Source organism: Phalacrocorax carbo, chromosome 3, assembly GCF_963921805.1.
Source record: "Phalacrocorax carbo chromosome 3, bPhaCar2.1, whole genome shotgun sequence".
Classification (NCBI taxonomy): Eukaryota; Metazoa; Chordata; class Aves; order Suliformes; family Phalacrocoracidae; genus Phalacrocorax; species Phalacrocorax carbo.
The window spans coordinates 107740578-107765034 of NC_087515.1; positions in this window are offsets into that span (position 1 = coordinate 107740578).

Below are 24457 nucleotides of genomic sequence, written 5' to 3' on the forward strand. Positions count from 1 at the left end.
GTGAGCTATCAACCAAATGTATATGCTATAAGTTTGTCTGGAGTAATGGATAGTGTATGCACAAGCCAAGTAAACAATTAGCAAGTATATGGTACTTGGAGTTGGGATGTAAGATTTATAAAGGGAGAGCTATAGACGTCAACCTTCAGACTCAAACCACTGAATACCTAAATCTCAGAATGTTGCTGCTTTTGAAATTTCCTGAATAAGCTGAAGACTATATGAGAATTATGTTTGTGGCTAAAAAGGTCAAAAGATCCTGGTAAGTGAGGAAGGCAGTCTTTGGAAGGAAACTATCAGAAATGATTGCAAGTCACCTCCCTCTAGCTTCCAATGCATCTATGCCCATGTTCTTTGCTCTTAACATCTGTCATCATTCATGTAATGAAGCTCTCTACTTTTCTCTACTCTTTCATTACACAACCTTTTCTATTATCAGTTTTTGGCTGTAATCTTTTAGTTGGTTTGGAACATTTCTTTCTGTAGGATATTCTCCAACTCCATTGTTCAGCTGTAAGTTTATTCATCTCTACTTTTATAAAGCATTTTTGTCCATCATTTTGTTGACTTTCAGGTGCCCAGCAGAAAGTTATTTATGGGCAAAACCACAATCTCCTCTATTAAAAAACAGTTGTAGATTCTGTACACATTTATGTCTCCTCATTAAATGACTTGGTGTCCACATTCTCAAGTAATTTTTCTCACCTTTGACTCAGAGGAATCAAAACATCTTTCCCAGCCCTTGTTACTTATTTAAATGCAAAGTATCTATCTTGCAGGTTGTGCTAGCTAATAGATTTCTGCTATATAATTTCTTAAGAATCTTCATCTTCTACTGTCACTAGCAAAAGCATTATGAAATATTTCCTTTCCATTTACACTTATAAACAGAACAGGGTTCTCAGACTCCTGCCATTTCTTTTACTTACAGTACTCTATAAGCCTCTTAAAGCACATTATGCTAAACTATGTTTCATCTTTGCAAGTGAAACGATGCTATGTTTGTTCAAATGCTGCATATACGTTCACTCACGGTGTGGACACCCCTGCTGTAAGGTATGTGAGGAGAGCTAAGCCCAGCTGCATTGTCCTTCCCTCACCAGCATTCAGATAACTGTAATGATGAGTCAACAGTGCTGGGGAAGTTCTTTAGAAATGTAATCCTTCTAGTTCTGCTGCCTTCAGCAACTTCAGAACAAGTCCTTGGTACCATGAAAAGTTGCAGAAGAATCTCATATTACTGACTAATTATATAATAAGATAACATGTAAAAGTCAAAGTTACTAAGTTTAACACATGGGGTAAAACCACCCCTCCAGTACAGGACAAATGAGAATGGCAACATTTGCTTTCAACACTTAGGAAAGAAACCTTGGAGTCATGATGAAAAGTTCAGTGAAAAGATCAGCTTGACATTCAGTGCTGGTCAAACAAGAAAACAGAATGATAGGAGTTATTATGAAAAGAAAAGGCAACAAATCAAATACATTATGCCACCATTTAGTTGATGGCATGCCTGTTATGTGCAGTTCTACCTGCAAAATGATTACAATAGAACTTGAAAAGACTTAAAGATTGGTGAAGAGAAATGTGGGAGGGTGTTGTGAGGAAAACTAAATAAAGCTTGGAAAAGAGACAACTGAATGGCAAATAACAGAAGTTCATTGTCATGAGAGGCATAGAGAAGCTAAGGAGGGAACAATTTTCATTTTTTCCTTAGAAATAAGCAGAGGGAAAACACACATTGCAAGGCAGTAATTTAAATACAGTAAAAGCAGTACCTTTCCATTCAGTATAGTTAATAGTGGAACTCACTGACTCAAGATATGGAAAGAAAGTATTCTCATAGTCTTTCCTTAAGCATCCACTGTGGTCAATGTTGGAAACTTGATACTGAGCTAAAAAAGAAATTCTTTTATTTTTCACTCAGCCAGTGACATCTCAAAACACAGATACAGTCTGTAGGAGTAAAGAGACCACGACTTCTCAGCTATTAAGAAGAATACAGTGGGGAGGGCTTGTGCCTCCCCCTCTGCTTCTTGGAGTAACTGGACCCCAAATAATCTCACAGTAGCTGCCTGTCTTCTTGAAATAAAAGAAGCTGCTGACAGGATCAGAACATTCATGCAGGTACAAATGATGAGAAAAGGCATTTCTTTCCCATGCTGCTTTCAATGATGTCAAAAACCAAAAAGTAATAATCACGGGGGCAGTTCTGATGATTGTCTTGCTCATGTTTTTCTTCACTGGTTATAGCTGACCAAGAACGGAAAGGGAATGGATCTGCACTATGACAGTCCCCTAAGGGGAAAAGAGAACTTGAAGTGAGCCTAAATGAGGCAGAATGCACGTGCAATGGGCTGCTGGCAGCACTCTAGTTGGGGTACAAAAGCACATCAGTGAGGGAATCAATGCTCTCCTGAGAAATCTGCAGGGAAACATCATGCCTTCCTCCAGGGTCATAGCTGCACTGTATTACAGGCGATGCTTACAACGGTTTTCCTCATGTATTATTACTTTCCGTAATATTAGAGTGCCGTTGCAGTATGCTACATTTATACTTTCCTTCTCCACCATTGGATGCACTGTTTTATTTTTTACTGCCACAAATTCACAATTTTTATTTTAATTCTCATTCTGAGCACAACAGCTGAATTGCTAATGTGTGGAAAAGCATTACCCAGAATTAATATGATTGCATTCATGCCATCCCCTACTGTCTTCTTGTCAGCCCTTATAAACTTAACATACACTTATTTTGGACTGACCTTTTCTTTAATTGGACAGGGAAGCACAGAGGAATATCTAGGTGCTAGAATAATGCCTTACTATAGTAAGGAAAAAAAAATGGGCAATCTTCTATAAGAAGTGTCATTTCTTGGAGGAGATATATAATGAAGACCCTGGCCTTCTCACAGGAACACAGTTTCTACTTTTGTGTCCATCCTGAACTCTTTTTTAAAATGTATGTATTTATCAAAACATTGATTGAGGGGATGTTTCTTTTCTTTCTGTTCTGAAAGATTGCCTACTGTCATTCTGGGTTGATTTAAAAACTGTCAGCTTAAACTGTACTGATGGTTGCATTCCTTTATGAAGATGGGAATTGCTGGACTAGATCAGGGCTAGTAAGCTGCTTTCACTCCTGCTGATGGTCTGTAGCAAACACTGCAGAAGAACATGCCAGAAACCCCAGCCTGCAGGTGTAAAGTGGTCTTCATTCTAATCCTTATTATTTAAAGACTGGTTTAGAGCTTGAAATGTAGGATTTTATATCGTCTCTTCCTTTTTTTTTTTTTTTTAAATATAAAAAATTGATTTTTTGCCTTTGAAGCCTCAGTTCTGCCTTGTGGTATATTCAAATGCACAGCTGTGTCTGTCCTAAGCTTCATGCAGATCAATAGGGTTCAGCAGAAGGGCACATTGCCCATTTGTACAACTCTCAGTACAGGATGGCAGCCATCGCTTCAAATCAATGATTTTGGTGGAAGCCGCAGTTCATGCTGGATGTGCTCCTGCTGTAAGTGTTTTGATGCTTGTTTGGGAGTTATTCATCCCTGCCAGGGAGCACTGCTGCTGAAGTGAGGCTTTCTCCCCAAGATGCTTTATAAAGTTGAGGGAGCTTAGTGTATCACTGTACTTTGCTGTGGGGTGAGCAAATAGGTCACAGCTGTGCTGAGGAAAAGATGATGTTTATCCCTTTCCGACCCTGGAGAGAACCCAGGGTAAATAACACTGCCAAGTAACAAACAGACATGACAAACGGCAGTTTTCTTCTGCCCCAGAGCTTGCAGTTATCTGTGTGGGAGAGAGCAAAAGGTTGCTGCTGTAGCGGTCTGGGACAGCTTTTTGTTGCTGTAAGTATTTAGGGATGGAGCCCAGCAATGGAATCTGCCTTCACCTGGAATCTTCACGTTCATGAAAAAACCGATGTGTTTCAGTGCCTTGTGCACCTGTGTAAAATTTTGGTAGCACTTGTAAGAGCAGACCTGCGGGATGTGTTTCAGTATTGTGGCCCATTAGTCAGGGGGAGCTGCAAGAAGGCAAATCATATAACCTTTACATTTCTGCTTCATATCCAACATCCAGGGAAAGGCATGTAATATTACAGTCAGAACTAGTTGCTGGAGTCGGTGCGCAGTTTAATTAATGCCACTCCCCTTGTAAGTACTTTTAAAGAAAAAAAAAAACAAACCAAAAAAAAAACCAACCCCAAAACAACGCAAGCTTAAAGCAAAATATGGGGTCTCAGCAACTTTCTAAAAGGATCTTCTACCAAAACATGGATAAAAAGCAAGTATCAGAAGACCTACAGCACATAGGCACAATGCAGGTTCAAAGAGAACAGCATGACACCTTCAGCTACTCAGCTCTTGTCAGGGTTGCCTGCCAACTTTCTGGACATGTTTACAGAGCACATTTTGCTCTTGTGTAGACTGAGAATGAAATTCTAAATTTTAATGCAGCATGTATTTTTGATTGTCAACCTTAGTTGCCAGAGGAACGACCTGTGTATTGCATAATCTGCTATTACTCTGAGCAATGAAGATCAGGCAGGGACTAATTAGAATCATAGATCAAAACCTGGTACACAGAAAGAATGAAACTTGGTGTTTTCACTCAATATATGGGGATTGGTGTCACAGATACTTTTTTCAAAATAACTCATACCGCATTCCTCATGAGATATGGCAAATGTCAAGACAATCAAGTAAGTGCTTGAATTTTAAAAGATATACTATGGCTATACAGTATAAGTATAGCAGAAATACTGCTGTAGCACTCTAACTCTGACTGCATATTTACAGGCATCTCTCCTTGACATGGTTAAATGAGAGATTTAAACTTTTCAGAAATCAGTGTCCTCACAATCTTTGTCTGCCCTCTTTAAAGCAAGGGTGCTAAAATAAGGTAGGCAAGGGAGAGTCAGGAAAGAGCAGAATATTACCCAACATTTGCTAATAGAGAGGTGCTACACCTTTTTTTTTTTTACTGTGGAACTATACATATTGCATTGCTACAGGTATAAGTGTTCTTCCAGAAGCTTATGTTGGTACTTGGATTCACAAGAGGCAGTTCTCACTTGTTTCAAATAGCAGCATAAATTATAGTCTCCTTTTTTCTTTATACTGGCATAAACTGTAGCATTCTTCTGAGTCATTAAAATGTAGAAGGATCTGGGACGCTTGTGTTTTTTTCTTGCCTATTGAACTGGCTGCATTTATTCAAGTCTGACATAATAAAAATGTTAATAAAAAGAAAGTTCTTGCCTGGAATTACTTTTGTTCAAGTACACGCAATAAGAGTCTGTTTGATAACCCTGCTTCTGTTTGGAACAAAAGCAAAATAAAATCAGATCTTTTTAATCAGATGCTCTCAGATTTTTTTTTTATTTGTGCTGATTGAAGACTTCACCAGGTTGTTTTTCTACTGCTTTAAACAAATGTTGTCGACATCTAAATAGGTAATCTTGCTTAGAATCATGGATTTATGCTCAGTGCACTCTCCATTAGGCTACCTCTGGTGAAAGTCAAGGCAGAATACAGGCCTGTCTAGCCAAATTTAAATGTTCTCTCTGTTTCTGTCCTTGGAAAAATAGGTAAAGCTGGAGGTGAAACAAAGAAATACTTGATTCTATTCAGAAGGATTAACTTGTCTCCACATGCAGGGAAGGAGGATTGCCCTCTAAGCAGAAGGATAAGGAGCTCAGACCAGTGCTAGTATCCTACCTAGAAAAACTCTCAGCAGATTACTATGTTGTCATGGTAAGTAAGACTATAGCATAGTGCCATCCAAAGTAATTGTCACTGGTTCACTTACAATCTTAACAGCAGAAAATTATAACTCTAGCTGAGCTACAAGTTAAGTCTTTCACTGGCATCACATTAATTTAGAAAGATCATGAGGAACATTGAACTAGAAATTAGAACAAGGGCTTTTATTCTTGTTCTACCTTTTCAATTATAGGAACAATTTATGACTCATTTAATGTTACCCTTATTTGATTAGACTGCAGTCTCTCTTGACCTAAGAGCATTTAAGGCATCCAGTTAGAATGTTGAATATTAATGTCTGTGCTGGGTGTGATTTGAGACTTCTCTAAATATTTGACATAAGTTTCTTCTCCATTTAGGGGCAAGATGAAATAGCCATGACATGAAAATAATTTTTCATACTGTTCAAAATGTGATTGCTTTAGCTACAAGGTGGCCTGTTGATTTAAACATGATGGGTTAAAAAAAAAAAACAAACCCTAACCAAAACCTATTTGCCTCTATGAATGTTTAAGGGACAAAAACTATAGTTTAAAATAAGAATATTTGTACAAACATTAAAAGAATTAGCTAAAAAGTGAAATATTTGTAAAACTTTATGTTGAGACTAGACTACTGTTTAAAGTTTCCACGTGGGTTATATTTTCAGAGGCGTTTACCTGTCCAGTATTCACAATTGCTTTCCATTTTCAGCATCTCATTTTAAAACTTCCATAATTCAGGGTCATTTTTTATCTAGACTTCTAAAACACAAAATTTGTGTACTATTCCAACTCCATCATCAGCTAAAATCATCTTTCCCTACAAGCTTTATCATGGTGGCTTGTTTTTCTTCAGTTTTCTGGTCCTTTAAATGAAGAAAACAAGGTGAACTGGCTTTAACCCAACTTCTGCTTGGAAACATCCTTGAACTAATGACAAAAAGAAAGGACTCAGTCATGGCGTTCCATGTGCACATCTAGCAGGCAAGGTAATGAGATAAGACCAATGAAAAATATTATGATGTGAGAGACTATAGTCCAGGATACTGAGAAAGACCTCTCATAGGCTTCCAGGTACATGAGCTGGTTTTAAAGCTGAGCACCTGCCTGTCCCTAGTGTTCAAAGTCTTTCAGGTACTTGCTTATTTCTGACAAAGTTTTTAGCTTCAGTGGCTCACTCTCCCTTTTTCCTTTCCTCTCTTCAAAATAAACCCAGTGAAATACAAATCACTGTAATAAAGTTAAGTATGAAGCACAAAGAGTTGACACTTCAATGCTTTGGGCACCATGTGCCATTTATTTCAGCACTTTATGTTCAGTGTCAAAATAGTTTGGGGAAAAGGGGATGAACAATACAGCCTTGTTTGTAATAAATGTATCCATAGCCAGTTGATGGCATTGTATTTATCCAGGCTTTAGTTTATATTATGGATTATTGTGTCTCTAAAAAACAATTAACTATTGAATAAAACATGACATGCAACAATTCAAAACAGTGTTGCTAATTATTAACTGAAAACTTAGTGCTAAAATGAAGTTATGCTCCCTCCTTCCTTATTCCTCTTTCTTCCACATATTTAAAACAGAAGAAAATTGCTTGTCGATTTTTTTCAGGAGGACTTTCTTGATGAGTTATAGGTTTAGAAGAAGGACAATGAATGGCAAATTCTCCCAACACCAGACACTCAAAGAAGCATCTTGACAGAAGTAAATAGTCCCTTCCAGTTCCACTGACATGAAAGTATGGTAATTTGGCTCCCCCTCTGTCCTCTGTCCATGACAGTCCTCCCTTTTTTCCCCCAGTATTACTTATGGAGAAGACCTTTGTTAACTACCTATCCCTTCCCTCAGAATTGGTAACTCATTTTTCTGCACTGATCTTTTCAAATGCCTAATCTGAAATGGAGATCCCCCTTCTATTTTTGATTCAGGGAGAAAAATAGTATATGATGGCATTTAGAACCTTTATTTCCTGTAGTGGGTATGTTTTTGACTCTTTCAGTATGTAAATTTAATAAGAGAGTATGTATTTTTTCGTAACTGTGAAAATACACTGGCAGAGGATGCAGTATGAAAGTGCTTCATAATATATAAATAACCGGTAAAAGCCTAATGAAGCCTCCATTGTACTGAGACAGAGCACAGCCAGGAACCACTGTTTATAAATTAACTTTTCATTAGGAAAAAACCTCAAGGCAGATTTAATTTTATCAGAAAAAGCAGTTCTCTTTTTTTCCCTTTATTTGGTGTGGATTATCTTTACTCTTTTCATGTTAGTATTAAATATAAAGACAGGTTTTATGTTTAATTGTAAATGAGCTGTGAAACATAAACTAAAAGGGCAACCTAAGAGCATTGAAGACTGCAGGTAGATGAGCTTTCACCTCTTTTCCTAGGTATTTTGTAGCTTCATTATAATTCTTAGGGTTTTTCAGCTTATGACACAGAATCTGCACCTGTCAGACGCAAAACAATTTTGTACTGCAATGTTTTGGTTTGTTTTTTTTTTCTCTCCAGTGGATGTCTCTGTGTTTATTTGATGCACTCTTAGGAGAGTATAAAGGGATGAAGCTCCTATTTTTATTCTGAAGTTTTGTTTGGGTACAGTTTGTAACTATAATGTCTGATATCTTTGGAGGAGTTGAAAATCATGAAAGTTTACCCTAGCTACCTTGTGACATCTATTTTGCATATATTTTCAAAAGCATTGTTAAAGTAATGTAGACTACCTGAGGCAAAGGTAAGCAATTCAATACAATAACAGAGGAATGATCTGTCATACAAATGAAACAGTGATTGAAGCTGAAGACCAGGTTATTGTTCTGTGTTAATAGCAACTGAAAATATGTGAAGTACCTCATAGCATGGAAAAGACCTCAGGTCTGATGGACATGCAAACTAATTTCAGGGGCTTCAATGATGGCATAATGAATGGTTTATTTAGAATTGATGGAGTACATCAAAACTCTGATGCATTTGCTTGTCACCGTACCTGGGCTGGGCACATACTGGGAGCATCCAGCACCTGCTGTCTGTATGGTCATTGCACATGACCTGAACGCCAAATAAATCTGGGTTGCCTAAGAATTCCTCCTGGCCAGAGACTTAAGTCTCTTCTAAGAAGTGTTCGGGATCACTTTGTCCTTCTGATGCTGGATGTGTATGTGATGTCACTGCAAAGGAGATGTGATGAATGGTGACGCAAAATACTGGCGCTGTCTGCACAGATGGGAAGTGGGCTCTGTAGCATGCTTCAAAGTACAGGCAACCCTTCAGCCTGTCTCATAAGCTGGATGGGTCCAGAATAATTACATGATTCAGAGATATAAAATTTATTAATAAAAGTGCACTTCTAGGTAATTTAGACATTCATACTTGGGAAATGCAGATTTGAAGATTCTTATCAGAATAATATGTTCTTCCCTTACTCATTTCTCTTCTGTGTGTGGAAATAACAATGCATTGCACACTTCATTATCCAGACTTTGCTGGGGTCTCTTTTATTGTCCTGTAGCCTATGCAGAGTATGCTTGTGAGAATATATATATGGGGTTTTTATTTCTATTCAAACTTCATTCTACATGGACACCACTGAAAAAGCTCAATGTCTATTGATTGCTAAATTATGTGACACTTGAATAAGAGGAGAGCTGTAGTCTAGCATTGTAAAAACACATACCTTGAGGAAAATGCCTCCATTCTATCATTTGTGATTTTACATTTTCTCCATTAGACTATGCATTTTTCCTACTGTGAAGTTCAGGTTTTCCAGTGTCTCTCTTTGGGACTTTATCTCTCTTTTCTCAAACCTGAGAGCTGAAGAACAATCTAAGCTGACTGTTGTTTCACACAGCAATGGCTGCAGTACTGGAAATTAAATATAAAATCTGTATTTCTTACAAAACAGGATTATTTTTGTTTATTTTGTCCCCACAAACAGTATCTTATTTGAGCATCTGTAGCTCAGATTTTATTGTTTCTTAATGCTGGAATGTTGAACGCTACCCAAGGCAGAGATTTATGCAGCCCATTATATGCAGCAGAGAAAAGCGGAAACTGAACTGTGGTTTCATGCTGCTGGTACAGACACTCTTCAAGTCGTGTTCCCTTCTCTGCAGTGTGAAGCACTGTTGTGACATGCTGGATGGTAATATGTTAATATGCTTCCAAGTGAAATGGAAAATCTCAGTACCAAATAATGAAGAATCCAAGCAAGAATTATTGAAAAATTAGAAAAAAATTACAAAAATTACGCTCTACTCAATTTTATATTTTCTTAAATTTACCTTAAACTCTTAGAAATCTCTTCATATAACCCACATTCTCAGGGTTCATATAACCCACATTAAGAAAGTGACAGAATGTTAAGCAGATTTTATAAACTTTCTTTTGTCTCACATATTTTGTATGCAAATAACTTTACCATACATATGAGCAAAATTTGAACAAAAATATTTCATGCCACTGAATATTTTTTTTTCATTTTATTTTACTGACCTTTTGAAGCACTTTCGTGTGAAGAAGTGTTTCTCTGGGATCTCTGGAATGTTGTATATTGATCAGCCTTCAGTCATCCATTCAATGAATCAAAAAAAAAAAAAAAAAGGGCTGCTACTGTGGAAACTTGCCCATGTTTGAAAAATACAAAAGAGAGGTTTTTCCTGTCCTTCCAGTCACATAATTGTGATGGCCTAAAAGAGATCAATACTACCTCCACAGTACTGGCTTATTTTGATAAGCTGCAATTTTTTGGATGGTAGGCAGAAAAGGTGAATCAACTGACCCAATACTGCACTTAGCATCTTCTCTGCTGTAGAAGTTAGATGGGGAGGTTTGGCAGGCTGAAAGTTGGCTCCGGAAATAGGGAGAGGGTATTTATTTTTTTGACTACCTTAACACCGTGTAATACCATATCAGACCTCACTTTCTCCCCAACTTATCTGAAACCTATTAAATGTCTGATGATTGTTATGGGATCAGAAGTTAATCACCCACACCTTGGGATGAAAACCTGTTGCATTTTATTTTTATTATTAAAACATGTGGTTGAGAAGCTCTGAAATCCTTCAGCAGAGGTAAGCAAAACAACAGTGAAAGAAAAAGGAAAAACTGGAAAAATGCTGGAAGCACTGCTTTTGAAAAAAAAGCACACAAATAAGTAAACATCAGGGACTAGAACAAATAGTCCTGTGGTAACAGGGGAAATGACATACTGGGTTTCAGGGAGTAGAAAAATCTTTCTAAGACATATTTAGAATTCAGTAATGTAGATACATTAACTGGGCCTACTGATATATAAAGTATATATTTATATGCTTTTGCAGAACAGAAATATATTCACTTCTATGTCATAGTTTTAATGGTTTTATTTAAAAAAAAATAAAATGAGGTAAGTCAGTGCAAATAAAAAATAATTTTAAAAAATAGGCTCTGCAGAATCATCTAACTTCAGTTGGCACTGCAGTAGTTTAGAAATTTTGCTTACCGGATTTTTTACTATAAAGGAAATACCTGATTTATTCTATCCACGTCCTAGTAGTTCAATCCGACCAGAATCTGTAATCAACAGTGAAAAATTCTCTGTGTATATGTAAATGGATAAGTCTGGCAACCCCCCTCTTCAGATAATGGGCATATTAATTATTGAGAAGGACAAAATTTCCACTTTCAGGTTTTGCTTTCAGCAGTTTGTAATTTTGCAAAGGGTAGCCAGCACGCACAGAAAAGTTGTGTTGCAGGTATTTACTTTTGCTTTGTTTAAGTACATGTTGGAAAGCTTTGACTAAAACTGTTGTGTTCCCATGAATGCCTCTATGAAAAAAGAATGTTAGCTGTTAGAAATATTATTTAATCCCTTTCCCTATTGCCTTTACCTTAAAATAACCCCAAACTGTAGCCCATTCTTTGTACTCCTCAAAATCATCACTCCTCTACCTCCCTGCTCCTTATGGCAGTGGCACCCACCCGCATCTGGATCTGTTGCCTTCCTGGTTATACTGCCATTTCTTTTTGATGCTGTTCCAATGTTGAGAAAGACTAGGGACTTAAACTGGGGCTCTTGCAGCTTGCTGGTACCTCAGCAGACCCAGTTTACATGTGGGACTGTCTGGGAACTTGTTTAGCTGATAACCAGGTGAGTAATTTGGTTTAGCTTTTGCTTAGCTTTGTATTACTGTGTAGTGTAAAGCCTATTGCTATAGGTTATTTTTCTGGTCACAAACAGGTAGAAATAGCAGGTAACTGCTCTGTGTAGAGGAGACCCTAGAACTGCCCCAGAACTGTAAACAATTAGTCAGTGACCAATTACTTGTCATCAAAGGAGTGCAAGCTTGGGAGCTGGGTAAATCCAATTTTAATGATAGCAAAGAGTACAGAGAGCATGATCCATGATGTCAAGTACCATACAGAAGTCTGCATAAAGCAGTGGGATCACAGATATCAACTCATGCAGGTTTTATTGTGCAAACCAGACCCTCATTGATACATTCAAGACTTACATTAAATATGTTAAAAAACATAATAAAATGCCCAACTTAACAAGTACAGTTAAAAATGTCCACCTGCATGTTCTTTAATTTCTCCTTTTCAGCTATTGTGATATTAAAGGATACACTATACATCTTGAAATCAGTTTTCACAACTTAACCTGTAAATATGCTGGTAAAGGAAGCTTACAAAATAAGAATATTTTCTGCTTTAGAAAAAATATATATCTGACTTAACCAGGAAGTCTAAAAAACATGGTTGAAATTGCACATTTTGTTAAGTTATACTTCTACCAAACAATGGAACAGTTCTAGAGATTTCACATTTGCCATTTTTCTTTAAAATCAATCAAATTTACCAGGGTTGCAAGCATTTAATAATATTATACACATTTTATTTAGAACTGAAGATTGATTTATGTATGTTTTAGTGTTTGGTAAATTCTGTACCATAATTCTAATTTTCAAAGTATGATAGGGACGATGTTTTTGCATGATTTTCGTACGTTTGTGAATTATTCTTTTAATTTTAACAACCTGCGTTTTAATAATTTGAGGCTGCGATGATTTACAGTAGTTGAGGGTTTGTTTCTCTGTGTGTTGATTGTAAAACAAATATTTAAAAATAGAATAGATAAATGAGAAGAATTACTGACATTCCCATCAAATGTGTGCAAATAGTGTGGCTAATCTATTACAATTGTCAAAAAACACTTAGACAAAATCTGCCACAAGCTGCTATAAGGAAAGTAAGTAACTGGGCTGAGGGACAAAATGTTGGCATGGATCTGAGACTACCTAAAAGTCTAAAATGGAGCTGGGCTTACTTGCTCAATATGACAAAATGTTAAGAATGAAATGAAAATGCAGATGAACAAAAATAAGAAAATGTGCATAAGATAGTAATTAAATCAGTCAATGCTTCAAAAGACATTAAAATCTTCAAAGTGACTATGGGAAGTTAGCTCAACAAAATAACATATTCTGTTCATTTTGAGTAAATGTAAGAGAATTACAGCTGTATAAATGGCTTTTGATTAAATGGATTGTTTAGCTTAATTTAAAAAAAAATCTTAAATTTTCCACAAAATGTGGATACATGTATTTTCACATTGAGGTATTTACACGTTTCCATAAAAGACGTTGTCAGTAAAGTTTTGACCAGTCCTTAACAATGCCTGTTGAAATAACAGAAGTTAGGTACTAATATTATTGGATTCTAGGTTATTGCAAGCTATCCATATGAAAAGAACAAGAAAATTTCTCAGTGTCCATAACAAATCTGTATAGTAAACTATGTGCAAACAAAATATGCAAGATAATGACAATTTCATTATGTTGGTCAGTGGTACATTGTTCAGGAACAGCTGCATGCGATTAGTTTACTGTGTTGACAAAACCCAGACTTGACTGAATAATGGCCATAGGCCAAGGCTTGACCTAACCAATTTAGGACAAGATCCTAAGAGAGTTTTTGTTTGTGTACTTTACCTATTAAATGGTACTTTCTCAGAAGAGAAATACTAAAATTCTGTTTAGGAAAAAACCTAATTTACATTGGTGAGGTAAGGAAAAGTATTTGTGCCAGTATTAATTAATAAATAAAGTATCATGTTAAAAGCACTTTTTTCATTTGCTATATTGCTTTTAACTGTACTTTAACCACACAAAATTTAGAGGACCTATAAGAGATGTGTTTTTCTTTGCAAGGTGTAGTTTAATCATCTCTGATAGATCCTTATTTAAAATCTTAAATAAAAGATAAAGGTTTTGTGTCTTGTTTTTTATTTCTAATCTGAAAGTATGAGTCTGCTGATTACAAAAGAATAAATAGTAATGCAGATAAAATATATTTCATACAAAAGTTTCCAGTTAAATGGAGTGTGCCTTCAAGGAAACAATGGCATATTGTTCATTGAATTACTCTGCCAATCTTGTCCCATTCAATGGGTAAAATATTCTTTTGATGTTTAAGCTCTTAATTAACACACTGTGTTATGTTTTATAGGTCACAGTCTTTCTGTTACCTTATTTTAATCACAAAGGAGAAGCTTACTTTAGTATGTTCATGGATGTAAACATTTTATTTGTTTGAGATTCTAGCTGTAACTTTTCTGCTCTATAGTTAATGAGAGTTTTCTGGTTTTACTTGAAATAAAATGTGTTGGAATTTCATAGGAAATGGGTAGGAAACTTCTGGACTTCCAAAGCAAAATCTACAAAAACCTTTAGTTTCTGACTATTTTCTCCTGTGGTCCAAGCATTTTCTAATTATTCAGTACGTTATATTCACATAAACACTTGAAAAGAAAAGGGTAATCAGAAACAACCAGCCTCTGAATACTAAGGTTATGAAAAAATTTGTTACAAATTCAAAGCAAATTGTTAAAACTCTTTATTTCAGGAGCTTAGTTTCAGCATTCTTGATATGTTTGGTTCCCTATCTGAGTGCCTTGTTCGCGACTGTCTAGTTCTTACGTCCTTAGAGAAATGCTACTGGCTAGATCAATGAAGGGCTAAATCAGGCTTTGACTTGACATGGTGCAGCCATCCTTATGGTTAAATTACACATTTTTTATGAAAAGACCATATTTACTTGTTAATATTTAAGTCCTAAGAAGCACTCCCCAAAGCTTTATGACTAAGGAACTGCGTTTGGGTGCTGGTGCATACAAGTAGACAATATATCAAAAGGTTTTAGTTTTGCAGAAGTATAACCATTTCTATAAACATCCTTGCTGGTGTTCAGATCTTTCACCGTAGGGAAAGGAGGAATGATGACACACTAAAAACTGTCCTCTCAAACTTGGTTTTGTAAATCTGAATTGAAGTTAGCATGCCTGACCGGACAGTGTCTTCATGTTTAGATGCCGCAAGACAAAAAGTCGACTCGCAAAGAATTGTTTATGTGTTTCTTAGGCACATACCTCAAAATATAGAATAACAATTCCTTCTCAAAATGCTTTACAAATCACCTATATATCTAGATTTGTGCATAAGAAATGACATAACAGTATATGTTTCAGCTAATTCCTCGTTCTGTTAATTTCAATTAGCCGGTGGAAACTACCATACCTTATCAAACCTACGGTCTGGTAACTTTGCTATTATGTTTAATGTTGGCTGAATGATATCAGGTGCTTCTTTGAAAAGTTTAAGTAATTTACAGTAGATAAATGTAAAATTATCTTCCCTTTATATTCAATCTTCTTCTGATATCCAGATTTCTAGAAAGCCCTTAGGTATCAGATTCAGAGAGTATACTACAGACAACTCTCTGAGTAGACGACTGTTTGTATCTAATATTACCTTTGCAATTGTTGCAACAGTGCACAAAATAAATCTGTGTTCTGGGTAGTCCTGTAATGGCTTGCTATAGGTGAAAGCCAAATATGTTCTTTCCTGAGCCCTCGTGTGCTGTCCCTGAATGGCCAGAGCACTCCTGCTGCAGGGGGAGAGAGACGCTGACAGCGGTTTTGTCCATAGCACAATGTATGTGCCTGTGCGCAAGCACATGTGCCTAGCACAGGTGGGCTGGATCTTTTCCTCTTACATAGCCAGGTGCAGTAGCTTGACAGCCCCTCCAAAACAGTGGATTTTGTGTCAAAAGTTCTCCAATGTGATACTTATAGAGAGAAGGAAAAATATGACACTGCTGGAAAGGCATTTTGTATTACTTTATTTTGTCCATATCAAACTCCTATAGAATAAGGAAAATATATCTTTCAGTGTTGTTTTATTTTAGTCTTTTGGTTATAGAAGTTATTTCCCTCTCCTCGAAAGTTAACGATACAAGGTAATTCCCAGGAGGAAAAGAACTAAGTAGATGTCCACCTCTGCCCGTCTCTTTCAAGCCCTCCAAAATTTAAGACCAAGACTTCATAGCAGATTACAATAAGTAGATTGTCTTTTCAGCTCTTTTCTTCCAGAATAAATGTTTTCGATTTCCATGCAAGAGATGGGAAAGAAAAGATGTTGCCAGTTAGTATGCAAATTTGAAGGGCTTGTTTGCTATATTACGAAATATCAAGCAGAGTCAGTTCAAGACTTCCCAGGAGCGACGCTGCATGGAAATTTTCTTCTCAGAGATGAAGGAAAAGACAAAATAAAATCATTCAGAGGCACTCAGTTGTGCCCTTGTAGCATAGCAGATGTGGAGTCAGAGGGGAGGAGTCAGAGAGGTTGGGGGTGGGTCAGTGCAAAAGGCCCTAGGTTAGATTACTGTAATTTCAAGGGGTTTAACATGGAAGAGGGAGGTTGAGGGTCAGTAAAATTTTGAGGCAGCTGAGACTGGCCAGTGGGGGTCTTCCTTTGCACAGATTGTTGTCAAAAAAGGAGGAGAGTCAGGTTGCTCTAGACAAGGGGGAAGGGAAAAGGTAAAGCTAGTACAGACATCTACTACTTGCTGCTGTCAGCATGTGGGATGTGCAATCGTGAGTCCTGATATAGGCCATCCTCTGAATCTGCCCTGGCCCATCTCCAATAACACTGCTTTAGAAAATGTCTGCTTTGCTTACACCCAAAGCTTTGTCTGCTTTCCAACTCTGAGTGCAGAAGAAAACCCTCACCTAGTCCATGGTAATTGCTTAGATATTTTGTATTTGAAAGATTTTTAAAAAAATTATTATAAATCAAGAAACCCAGTTTGTCCACATTCAAGGTGCTGGTAATATGCTTAGTGTGCTTACAATATCGCCAGTGTTGTACTCATTTATCTTCTGTCCTTATTTATAAGTCACTTATGTCTTTTAGTACAAATACAAATCCCAAAGATAAAACTCCGGGAGTTCTGCTCTCAGTTGGAGTTGATAGAAATTAATTCTAACTGTCAATTTTGTGTGAGAAATGTTAATTTTATGTTACTTATCCGCTCAGTTGCTATGAAAAATTAGAGAAAGACCCCTTTTAAAACTGCAAAGATCCACACATGTGCTATTTGGTACCCGCCTGCTGGCAAGAGCTTTTTTAAATAGTCAGCATTCTAATGGATTCACTGAGCTTAATCATATACTGTCTACATTTCCCTTGATTTCATTACGTTTTATATCAATGAGATGGAATGTTAGCATATTGCTACACCAAGCATATTCAAAGTATATCATCTGTCAAATTAAAAAAAAAATCAATTGAAGTAAGAGGCTTTGGTTATGTGAGATTAAAATATGTCGAATATATATATAAATGAATAATTTCCCCAAACATGCTTTTTTTAAAAAGATTGTTTCCAAAGATATTAATCTAATATGATGGCTGGATTCCATGTTTTGAAAGGTAAATCAAGATAATAGAAACCAGTATTTCTAAAACATAAGCAAAGACTTGACATTGCCCACAGTGAAACAAAAAGGGATTGTATCTCTTTGCTTCCATACCATGATTCAGTAAAACCCTATTGATTTTGATTCCTCTGTCTCTTCACTTCTTTTGGGAAAGTATATACAATCAAGTGACTGTTCATACTAGTACCACAAGAAACAGAGACCATAGTAGCACCAGGTAAGACCCTGTGTTATCCAGCATATTAATGTGTTCCTCTCTGAGTGAACTACTCAGTAATTAAACAGTCCCTTTAATCAGTGTAAATGAGGTTTGTCTTTTAATAGGCTTTCAATATGAAATATATTGTTGTTTTTTTCTGTACAAACCATCTGGAATACAATTGCAGTTTTTGCAGCTGCCTCCCTGGTTTCCTTGAGAGATGGAAGATGCTGTGCCACAAACACATAACTTTAATTAAAATCAAGCCAGCTGAGACTGATGACATCTCTTTCAAAGATCATAAACAGTTATGACATGTAAAGATATTTCTTTACAGTAAGGTTTACTTGTTAAGGTTTTTGCTGAATCAGAAACCAGAATTCAACTTTCACTCAGGCTATTGTGCTCAGAGAAAAAAAATCTAAACTATTAAAAATATTTCTGCATAAAGTAAAAACTTTAATCCTAAAATCTGGGTTCATAGCCTTTGTTTCATTAGCAATTGTCCTTGCAAGAATAAAAAAAATAAAAACATTTTATTTTCTTGATTAGTTTATAAAAAACTTCTTTGACAAAATTCAGTATGTTAAGATTCTCCTCTTGCTCCTCTTTACTAGTTCAGCTCAGGAATAGTTCAGGTGGCAAGTCCACATTTTTTTCCAGTTCCCCCTTAACAACAAAATCAATGGAGCTATGTCAGCGCAGAACTGGAGTGAGATGGCAGGAAATTAGACCCAATGGAAATGTATGTGTAGACACCTGAGTTGAAGATCACAGGGAAAGGAACATTCAGCAGCCATTGAAATAAAAACTCGTCAGATCACACAACTGTGGGTCTTCACTAATTGCTTATAACAAGTGTACAAAGAAACCACTTGAAAGGAACTTTTTTGTATCAGATATTCTCACAGTGGCTTATAAAGAAAATGGAGCAGAGGATCACTGCCACTATGTCATGAATATTGTCTTTCAAGATCATAAGTTTGATCAGTTCCTTTTTTCTCCCTGCACTTCCCTGAAAATGTTTTTCTCTTGCATTAAGTGTTTTTTCCTTGGATAAAACTTTCTTACACAGACTAGATACTTAAGAGGAAAGGGAAATTGCATTTTGTGGAGAGCTGGAAGCATCTATGTTGTTAATTTTAGGACATATTCCAAAAAACTGAGCTAAGGTAACATATCTAACAAGATGGTTTTACACAAGATAAAAAAATAAAGCAACATAAATATTATTTTTAAAAGTAAAATTAGTTTGGTGGGTAATCTGTTGGCTGTTTTCTTTCTTTGCTTGTTTTCCTTAATTTCTGCTCCTGTGTCTCTTGTTCTCTGCTTTCTCAGCATCCCTTGGGAGCAGCTAGTATAGCTGTCACAGGTCAGTCTGGAATGTGTGAAATGAAAAATTAATGCTGATCTCTAGCAATCTCTGCCACTTTTAAGGATGCTATACCAAATTTCTCACCTGTTAAATCACTGGTATAAAAAAAAAGTGGAATGTTAATTCTCTCCTGCACTTCCCTGTGTGCTCCTCTCTCTGGCTGGTTAGCTGAATAACTCTCCAAGCTCCATTAACTATGCCAACTAGATTTTCATTGACTGTAATGGGACATTTAACAACCAGGGCATATTTTGGTACCTACATAACCAGGTAAATTTAGTTTCACACTGAATTGCAGAGACAACGTTTACAGAGTTCATGATACTGATAAGAAAATTGAAAGGGGTACAGAATTTCTTGGTTTGTAACTTGTTGACAGAGCAGGTCTTAGCAAAACAGCTGCTGGTGTCTACAACAGGTAGGTAACCACAGAATGACAGAATCACAGAATGGTAGGGGTTTGGAAGGGACCTCTGGAGATCATCTCATCCACCCCCCTGCTTGAGCAGCGACACCCAGAGCAGGGGGCACAGGAACGTGTCCAGGCGGGTTTTAAATGTCTCCAGGGAAGGAGACTCCACACCCTCCCTGGGCAGCCTGTGCCACTGCTCTGTCACCCTCAGAATGAAGAAGTTTTTCCTCATGTTTAGCTGGAACTTCCTGTGTTCCAGCTTCTGCCCATTGCCCCTTGGCCTGTTGTAGGGCACCACTGAAAAGAGTCTGGCCCCATCCTCTTGACACCTGCACTTTGAATATTTATAAGCATTGATAAGATCCCCCCTCGGTCTTCTCTCCTCCAGGCTGAGCAAACCCAGGTCTCTCAGCCTTTCCTCATAAGGGAGATGTTCCAGTCCCCTGATCATCTTGGTAGCTCTCTGCTGGATTTGCTCAAGCAGTTCCCTGTCCTTCTTGAACCGGGGGGGCCCAAAACTGGACATGGTTTTAATGGTATAAGTGGGGGTAAAGGCCAGGTGCCAGACCTTAACACCAAGCATTAATGATCAAAAGATGTTGCACCATGAAGAAGGGGATCTGTTTTCTTCACTACAAGAACTCAGTTGTAATCTAGCATCAAATCTGGAGCAGCACAGTTTTGTGACTTCAGCTGAATCTTACTGAGAAAGCATTTGAACACAAGTCATTCAAGAAAAGAAGAAGATGAAGTAATACAAGTGCAACTGTTGAGGCAGTAATAGCCGCTCAAGGCTATGATAAAAAATATTCTGACACAAAATGGTCTAAAACTGTAAGTTAAAAAATAAAAAGCGACAAAATAGCAGAGAATCTGCAGAGACTGCAGTTCTGCAATATCAAGGCACAGCCTCTTGTGAGAAGCGGCAGAGGGTGATCCTTCCCCATCTGACTGACAACTCCCTGGCCAGCAAATCCTCATCTAGCATCTAATCAGCAGTGGTGAGTATATTAATGCTTAGCCTAGTAGCTCATTAGCCGTAACTATCTATTGTGTGTGTTGGCCAATACATAATTGCTTTGTTGTGTGAAACAAGCTCTTGCACAGGTTCTTTGCTCATGATAAAAGAGGCCCAAGCATAAGTAATCAGAAGGGGAAGGTTACAACTGGATTTACAATGCAGGTGCATTTAGCTGGTTGATATGCAAAACAGTTCTTTTATGGCTTCACCAGGCACCTCTATTAGTACCAGTCCAATGACTATGTCATAATTTTACTTAACAAATCTGATTAACTTAATTCCACAAAGTGATAAATTCAGGAATATATTGTGGGAACTTAGTGAAAGGTCTCGCATCTATGCCAATTAGAAAAATTTCAGCAACGCTGCTGCTAATGTTATGAGCTGAAAATTGGCAGTAGATAGTGTTCAGTTTTCTAACAAATTGGCAAAGTGCTACACAACCATTTATGATCACGATGGTGGCATCTCATTGATAGTGTCCTAGTAAAGTACTTTCCTGTTTGTGATGTCAGGTTTTCTCAGACCACATTTGGTGCAGATTGCTGGTCAAGTCATCAGTTAGCAAACAATGCAATAACCCTAGCTGTCTGTTGCTTGCAGAACAGACAGCAAATTCTCATTAAAACACTAAATGCTGTGCCATTCAAAATGGCAGTCACAAAAAAGAGAATGACTGAAAAGTAAGCTTGTTATTGCATCTATTAAAATACAAAATCATAGAAAATGAAAGGTCTCAAAGATATATACATAGAATGCCCTCGCAAAGCACCTCTGTTTTGCCGAAGATGGTTCTTGGGTTTGATGGAAATGGTAGGTCCAACAGTTCACTATTTTATGTATGCACTTCATAGTGTACATAAGATGGGGTAAAAGATTTTTATAAACCTTCTCAACACACAGTTCCAGGAAGCACAAGAAAAGTTTCCTGTCCTGAAAGATGAGTGATGCACAGGGAGGAGATTCAAGAAAATGTTGATCAAATAAAAACATCAAATAGTTCCCTGAATGCTTGAAATCAGTGTATGTCTCTAAAACCCCACTGGTGTAGTGGCATTCCACAGTGAATATGGTCAAATACTAGTAGGGAGTGAGAGGAATTCCCACCAGAAATGTTCAGACAGTTTATGCAATTCTCCATCTTCTGTCTCTGATGGAATCACAACTGAAATCCAGTGGGCAGCAAACTGCAGTACCGCCTACTGTGCTGGAGACTTTTGAAATCATGAAACAGATGTCACAGTGTAAGGCTAAGTACTGTTGACATTTTTGCCAAAATAAACAAATCTGGAGGTTAGGATCTAATCACAAATGATTGCAGCTCTTCACTGTTATATATTAAATGACAGTCCACAGTAGCAGAAGGATACAGACGTCACCCACCTTCTCAAAGTGAAATCTGTCCCATCATGGTTTGGTAATGTCTGGGATATATAATTTCTGCCAGTTGTTGGGGAAATATTTGCTGCAGTAGGTCTCTGTAAGCTTGAGGCTGAAAGTGATCCCTGGAAGTCAGCATTAAGGCATTGTTCATGTGACTTTTAAAGCCATGAAGATTCAAGGGTTATGAGCAGGACAAAAGCAACATCTATGAGTGATCTTAGTCAGTGAAAGCCTTTCACCCAATAAATATACTGGGACTATCTGTCAGGATTTTTTGGATAGAGCTTCACTTCATTCAGCTATCCAGATTAACCTGCAGACCATTCACTTATTTCTCAATGGCATGGCAGCCACAATCAGCAGCAGTGCCAGGGTCTTTCGCTGTTTCATATGGTCCTTGGTAAGACTCCATTGTTCCACTAGTATAAGACCATCATGATCAAAACTCCTTACATTTAGGCACGATGCTATGCAGTCCCACATCCATGGTGGTATGTTTGACCTACAGACTTTGAGCTGACCTAAAGGCTGCAGAGCGAGTGGGCTCTGCCAGCACTGGGCTGCCCCTGCTACAAGCTGCAGACCTCATTACTGGCTGCTTTCTCTGCACCATTAAGCACCTCAGCCTGCACCTCAGCATGAGGGAAGCAGTGATCCTGTCTCTGCCTCCCCAGAGGAGTGTCTACTGGCATACATCTCTGCCTTTCCCACGTATACTGGCAATACAGTATGGAAATCTGTAGACAAACTGCCAGTCTGGCAGCACCCTCTCTCACTACCTCTCCTGGTGATGAAATCAGGCCGAGGCTGGTGTAGATTTTGAGAGATTAAAACACCATGTCTGGAATTAAACGGGCATCTGACTTCAAACAAATGTTAATGTGCACTGGGTGCTTGTCACCATTCTTCTCTATGGTTGTAATACTTGGACAAATTAACACTTTTCACATCAAGCCTTCCAGCCAGTTCTATGTCAATTATCTTTCTGCTCTTAATGGTGTTAAAATGTATAGCACAATATGATCCCAAGCTGTACTGAGGCAATGTTCCTCCAGGGCTGAGCTACACTGGTCCAAGCATCTGATGCTTATCTCAGAAAAATGATTGCTCAGAGCTATTTTCTTATTTTAAAATGTGTGAACAGCTGAGCGGTCGGCCAATTAATTGTTAACCAGACATGTTAAAAGCAAATCTTCAGCTGTGTGGCATTAGGTCTACAACATGGGACACTGCAGCAAAAAAAATGATCTGCTGTGCCAGTGATTATGAACTGATGCTGTCAAAGCCAATAAGCAAAACTGACTGATGTTGCGCAGCACAGAACCCAGCAAGGGAAAGCAAGCTACCTTTTGTGCATGTAGCTCTTTTGATGAAAGTATCAGGCATATCCCTCACCAAGCTATCCATAAAAGCAGAATCCTCATATGATTAACTAGTGGAAGACTGGCTATAGCATTTTCTGCATTTACCATGTAGAACCTTCAGTTCTGAAGGTTATGAAATTGAGTATCTTTGTTTTCTTGTGAACAGAACATGCAATAGAAAGGCTGATATCAAGTAATGCAATGAGGTGTGTTTAATGTTTACACAAATAACATTATAAATATAACAAAATCTGACGTGTTTGAATTTTTTTTTTAAAGATATTTAGTATTTCTTAATAGCCCCATACCATTACATCAGTTTTCCAGGGAAAGATAATTAAGAAGAAAAGTTGCTGTAAATATCAAACCAAATGTATTTTTACATACATTTTACTAAAGAGAAAAAAATGGGTGATATTTACAGGAAAGTGAAGGTAAACTCTCATATGCATTAAAATCATGTCATGCAGACAGTGTTTGCCAGAAACTATTCTGGAAGTTTGAAATAGTATGAGGATCTATAGATGAGATGTAATGCCTGCACAGCCAACCACAGCCCTTATAGGTGAAATTCTAAATTGGTATTTTTTCTCTCACAAAGGGTTGTGTTCTCATTGTGCATCATTTATATAGAGGTAGCCTGGTATAGAATATAAATTAGAAGATTGATTCTAAACCTCATGGGAATTAATCCTGGAGTAGCTTCCAAGTACCAGGAGAGGAGGAACCAACCTGTATATATTAGATTAGATACTGGTAAACTTATGCTTGGGGTTAGGTGATGAGCTAGGCTGGAAACTGCGTTCTACGACCTAGGAAAACTCCAAACTATGTTGCTGTTAGATCTTTTTTATATGCCTAATAAATTGTCTGCTGGTAGCCAGCCTCAAGTACTTCAAGAAAACAAATGCATTTAGGAAAAATGATATAGCTTCATCCTATCTGGCTTTAGATGTCTAAAAGTTAGGGAGGAATAGCTAGTTCCCTTTTTACTAAGACATCACAAAGCTTGTTTCTAATGTCTATGTCTAATATCTAATGTCTATGTCTATGCCTAATGTCTAAAGGCTACTTACAGAAGCAGCCCAGAATTAGATGACTAAAATATATTTGCCCGGTTTTGGTATATCGAACATAAGACACTGCTTGAAAAACATATATAGATCACACTAATTAGGCAAAAA